At 46.3% G+C, this 6290-nt stretch overlaps 1 pseudogene; it reads right to left on the bottom strand.

The window, feature by feature from the left end:
• Positions 1-1591: 1591 nt before the first annotated feature.
• LOC102859355 lies at positions 1592-6075 on the bottom strand (annotated as a pseudogene).
• Between the last annotated feature and the right edge of the window lie 215 nt (positions 6076-6290).

The raw sequence follows: 6290 nt of genomic DNA, 5'->3' as shown, positions 1-6290 counted from the left end.
TATAGCAAATGCCACTGAGACAAGCAGATGCTTCTTAACAGCCACATGTAGTCTTCCTTAGTGCTGCTCTTGCAGGTTCTGACTGCACAGTATCTTACTGACTCAAGGCACGGTGCAGGCCCTATAAAACTGTCTCACCCCAAAGAAGATTCATCAGATTGAAGGTGAGTTCTTGGATGGTACAAATGCTTAACATCCTCAGTTGCTCACCAAAAGGTTGGAGGTTCAAGTTCACCTGCGGTATCATGGAAGGAAGGTCTAGTGATCTACCTCCAAAATCAGCCAATGAAATCCTATGGAACACAGGTCTACACTGATGCACATAGCATTTACACACATGGGGTTACTGTGAGTTGAATTGATTCAGTCACTGGCAGTAGTAACAGTATAAGGGGTACACTCTGTATTTTGATGACGTATTTACCCACTTGTAGACACAGATTTAAACATAGAACTGAAGCCAACTTCTAGGAGTCTATCTGCAACAGGAAACTATTCAATGAGTGTTGACTGAATAAAGCAAAACCAAGCTGTCATGAAACAGCTTACCTGTATCAGATGCAGTAATGGTTCCTACTTTCACGTCTTGAAAAAAGGTAATAGCCAAAAGAATGAAATGATGTCCAGCTACTTAGAGGGTCCTGGATAGAGTGGGAGACAAATGTGGAACAAAATGCCAATGATAAAAACAGCAGACATACTGGTCTGATGAAGGCTGGAGGACCCTATTAGACATCCTTTACACCTGAACTCACCTGTGTGGCACTTCTTTAAGCCAAACAACAGGTGAACAATAGCACCAAAGAGGTCCTCAGAACAATCAATCACACACAGATAATGATGTTAATAATGAGTTATAACCCAGTAAGTGATTTCCCCAGGGGTTCTGGTGACACCATGGGTGAAGCACTTACTGCCAATGCAAAGACTGACATTTTTAACTCACCAGTTGCTCTGAGGGGGAGAGATGTGGCAGTATGCCTCCGTACAGATTACAGCCTTTGAAACCCTGTGGGGCAGTTCTACTTGTACTATATCCAATAGGGTTGTTACAAATCAGAACCAGCTGAGAGGCAAGGAGTTTGAGTCCCAGTACACTAATTTCATCACTCACTGTTGCTGCCCGTTGCCACTGATTCAGCTCCGACTCATGGGGAGGAATCTGCATAATTTGCACATGAGTAATTGATGGTCTGTTACACAGTCAGCACCTGGCTGGTTTTTTGGTTTGTTTTGGTCTGGGTTGTTTGTGTTTTTTTTTATGCTTCCAGGTGATTTTATTTATAAAGACAAAAATTCAAGCACCATTAAATTAGGAGAACAAAAGGGAAGGTTGTTGGTTTTTTGTTTTTTTGGTTTTTTTTTTTTTTAAAAAAAAAGGCGGCAGAAGAGGTTGGTGAGCATCTCAGGAGAGGAGGAGTCGCTTCCTGTGTGAGCCCGGTGCTTCTAGCTTTTTTGCAGCCCGGCGGGGAGGCCCTGCCTGCTCACTGCTAACAGCCAGACAGTGGAGGGGAAGCTGTCTGGCTACCAGCATGGGGAGTATTGTGGATTTCCCCAGTCAGCCTCCCACCGTCACCAGGTGAAAAAGCTTTTAACTCTCTTGTCCAAAGTCCTCTGAAAACTTCTTCACTTTCAGAAGGTCATGGGCATTCACAGTGGGCCAAGTGGTGGCCAAAGACCGGAGTATGTCTGACATGCAAACCACAGGCTCTAAAAGTTTGTCACTAGGGACGTCCATCCAAGTCATCTCATAGCCCCTGGGTCACCTGGTGAGCACGGGGTCAGGAGGTCATCCATCATAACGCTAGGGTTGGTCGGGAAGGGCCACAGACCTTCTTGAAGTGTGTTGCCGACTGTACTTTGCGAACGGGTTGCGTGAGAGAGTCCCGCACAATGAAGCTGGTGTCTGCACCCGAGTAGCCTTCCGTTTTCCGGGCCAGCTCGTGGATGTTGGCATCTGTGAGGCTGTGGGCTGTGCTCCCCAAATACAACCGGAACATCTGGGCCCGGGCAGCTTCCTCTGGCAACGGGATGTAAATCCGCTTTTCAAACCTCCTCCTAATGGCTGAATCCAGTACCCATGGGATATTTGTGGCACCAAGAACCAGAGTCCCATCATTTTTGTTTCCCACCCCCTGCATCTGGTCCAGGAACTGTTTTGATCCTGCGGGCAGCCTCACTCTCATTTTTGTTTCGGGACCCACACAGAGAATCCACCTCATCGATGAAGATGATGGAGGGCTTGTGCTGCCGGGCCAACTCAGACAGGTTCTTTACCAGCTTCTCACTCTCTCCCAGCCACTTAGACATCAGATCGGAGGAGGACACAGAGAAGAAGGTAGAGTTGTTGGCTTCTGTGGCCACAGCTTTGGCCAGGTAGGATTTCCCTGTGCCAGGGGGTCCAAAGAGCAGTATCCCTCGCCAAGGGGCGCGCTTGCCTGTGAACAAGTGTGGGAACTTAATTGGCAAAATGACAGCTTCTTTGAGGGCCTCCTTGGCCCCCTCGAGCCCAGCCACGTCATTCCACTGAATGTTAGGCTTCTCCATCACGACAGCACTCATCAGTTGCTCTTGCAATTTCTTTTTTCTCTGGATTATCCCCTTCACTGTCACTATCGCTGCTGGAGGGTTGACGTTGTCATTTCATCTCCTGGATCCGCCCCACACCCTGCGGTGCTGTCTGTGGCCTCAGTGCAACCCCGGAGAGTCGAGGCGCTGTGTCTGGTGCGGGGAGCCCGAAGGGTCGGGGCTGGGGGCAGGCCCTGGCTGGTTTTAAGTACTGCTATTGAGCTTCTCCAGCAATTTCTCCTGGAGCCAATCTGATTTCTATGCAGTCCATCTGGTAAGGTCCATGTATAAAGTCGACATTGGTGTTCATTTAAAAAAGGTATTTGCCGGAGAGAACTAACACAGCCTCATAAGGACAAATACTGCGTAAGATCATTATTGTAAAAACAGAGGATAATTAGTAAAACTTGTATGGGAACTCAAGGAGGGGAGGCCTGAGGATGGGTAGGGGTGAAATCACAGGGTTACACAGTTTTGTGGGGGGAGGGAGGTAAGTTAATGGCAAGGACCAAGGAGAAAAGACAGCGCGATGATGGGCAAGGTCCAATGGTGATTAATTTTATAAAACAGAATGCATGCAAATGATTGTATGAAACACAATGTGAATGAAGAACAGCATGAAATACAATGAGTATTAATTTTGTAAGCAAATAAAAAAGGTATTTACGATGAATAAATCATTGAACGTACATTATGCATACAACCTATTTTGCTGAAAATAAGGTGGACTTGAACTACTTACTGCAGAAGGTTAAACACTGCAGCCTTCTATAGATTGGATCTCAATGTCAAGAAAACAGAAATCCTCACCTCTGGACCAAAAGGCAGTATCATGATAGATGGAGAAAAGATTGAGACTGTCAATGACTTCATCTTACTTGGATCCACAATCAATACACTTGATACTAGCAGTGTCAAGGAGATGTATTACACTGAAAAGTCTGTAGTCAGGGGTCTCTTCTAATTATCAAGGAGCAATGATGTTAATTTGCAGAATAAGGTGCACCTGATTTAGGCAATCACTTGCTATACATCTGAGAGCTGAGCAAGGAATAAAGATGACAGAAGAATTGATACCTTTGAACTGTGTTTGGAGAAGAGTGCCAAATATCCCTTGGACTGCCAAAAGAAAGCATATATGTCTTGGAGAAGTGCTCCTTGAAGGCAAAGGTGATGAATTTTCATCTCACATACTTTGGGTGTGTTACTAGGAGAAGTTATTCCTTGGAGAGGTACATCAGGCTTGGAAAGGTGGGAGAGATGGTGAAGTGTGGATTCCCCAGCATAGTGACAGTCGGGCCACAGCTGAGATCAGAGTCCAGACAGTAGTGAGCACCCTCTGCAAACAGAGAACTCTGCCCGGCCTCCCGGAGGAGATACTGGGTGCCCTCTGCAGAGAACTCTTCCCAGCCTCCTGCCAGAGGGGATGCTATGTCTGAACTTTGTTCTTAGTTTAAAGATGAAGCTTACCCATTGTTATGTTGACAACACTTAAGTTTAAGGACAATATAATCTCCGGAGATTGAACTTTTTTAGGATGATTAGCTGAAATGAAATAAAAACCATAGGGAGACAGTGCCATGCTGTGAGAGGACCTCTGTCTCAGCCTTCCCTCTTTTTCAGAACTCATTTCCTCGTGACCCTGCTTTCTTTCTGCGTTCATTTTGCAACAGTGAAGGACAGTTAAGACCTTCTAGCAGGCAGATTGACACAGTGACTGCAGTAATGGGCTTGAGTGTGTCAGTGAGATGGGGATGGTACAGAATAGGACAAGGCTCAGATCGGTTCATGGGGTAGCTATGAGTCTAACTGGACTAACAATACTAACAAAACTGGTACCTAACAATAACATCAATGTGATAACATTGTATGCGACCTTGTCTACAACAGAATTAAAGATGCCTGATCCTATGCCATCTGTTATAGCCAGCATGCTTGAATCTATTGCTTTCCAACCCAGGGTGTTCCTCTGCCAGCACCATATTGAACCATATTCTGCTGTGAATCATACAGTTCCAGTTGGCTGATGTTATCAAGTAAAATCCCCAGGTCTTTCTTCTCAGTCTTCTGTTGTTGAAATTCTCCATGTTGAAATACTTCTTCACTGTGAGTGACCCTGCTGGTATTTGAAATACCAATGGCATAGCTCCCAGCATCACAGCAACACCTGCACCACCACCAGAGTATAGCAGAGGGATAGGTGGTGGGTATTACCCACTAACATATAACAAACCACATCTTGAAAAGGCAGGAGACCCTTAATGCCCACCTCCTAAGGAAGTAGTATGTACTGTCTATGCCACACTGAAAACTAATGTGAAGAGTCAAATAGGGAACAGGGGCTTAAGGACACTGAAGGCAAGCAGATCAGCACTTGGTGGGCTGAGGATTATGGGGTGAAGCAATGCCATCACAGATCAGTGGGGAGTGGCATTGCTGGGCAGGGGCAAAGGTGATGTTCTCTGGGTGCAGAGAGACACATGTGTCTACACTGTCCACACACTGGTCAATGCCCCCTCATAGGAAACCTTGGAATGACCTTGGAAGATCAAGGAAGAGTTTGCAAACGGGATCTGAAGTCAAGCTGACAACAGCTTTGCTCAGGTATTTGTCCAGGGGCGGGACGTAGAGAAACGAGTCATTTAAGCAGCTGTGACAACATGGCGTAACTTGGTAAATGAAAAATCCACTCAGACCCACAAGAAGCACAAAAGTGGGGAATTAAACAACTTTGTAAATAAAGGGATCATTACTCTCAAAGCATTAATATACACTTAAGAGCTATTGAAAACTTCTCATTTCAAGATAAATGAAGAGCATTAGCCACTCATTTTCCAAACCCATTGGGCTGTTTTCACAGCCCAGCACTGGAGGTCCGAGGCCTAGGTGAGCAGGGGTGGCTCAGGTGGCATACTGGTGGGTGCTCCCTGGGGCCCCTAGGAGGGAGTGGTCCCTGTTTCTGCTCTCTTGAAGGCTGTCGCCACAGGCCAGCTTTCCCCTAAAGGGATGTGCTCTGTGCACACCTGATGAAGTTGGGAGGAAAGTTCTACGCCAGTGCATTTGCTCCTCCAAGTTTCATCATCATTCACCAAATAAGCATAATTGCTCCGTGTTTAAGAGGTGCTGGGAACAGAGGCACTGCTGGTAATTGCCTAATGGGCGGGCGAAATGAGGTGTGAGCCACATCGGTGTGAAAAAGGCAATAGCCACAAGTTTATTAACATTGAAAATTAAAATAAGCTCGGCCCCATCCAGGCAGTCCTCACTGAAATGAATCCCATTATCCTGCTAATAACTGCACAGGGCTCAATTTGAAGCCACCCAGGGGGTAGAGAGGCCTCAATGCAGGTCACCTCTCTGCCAGCTTCGGAGCTGAAGCTTCTCTGGCTCCGTGGTAACTATCACAAAGGAAAGGCAAACATCCCAGCCTCCTTTGCGGCTCCTCCAGCTCCACTTTAATCCACCACTATTGGAAGAGCTGTGGAAACAGAAAGAAGGCTACGCCATTCTGACCTGCATGTCTCCTCTTAATAACTGCTAAAGCTTCTTGAGGCAGCGGGCTCAAGGGTGGGAATGACTATTTTCAGGGTCTTCCCAGGGCTTGGCAGCCTGGTATCTTCAAATATTTCTAGGAGCCACAAAGAGAGCTACCTTTGACGTCAACCACATAAAATTTATGCAGGAAACAAGACACTCTTGGGAAAAAAGTGTGGAAACAATAT

Source organism: Elephantulus edwardii, unplaced genomic scaffold, assembly GCF_000299155.1.
Source record: "Elephantulus edwardii isolate Elephantulus edwardi_28Jun2011 unplaced genomic scaffold, EleEdw1.0 scaffold00182, whole genome shotgun sequence".
NCBI classification, from domain to species: Eukaryota; Metazoa; Chordata; class Mammalia; order Macroscelidea; family Macroscelididae; genus Elephantulus; species Elephantulus edwardii.
The sequence above is the reverse complement of the archived record's forward strand: the minus strand, read 5'-3'. Positions and strand labels throughout refer to the sequence as shown.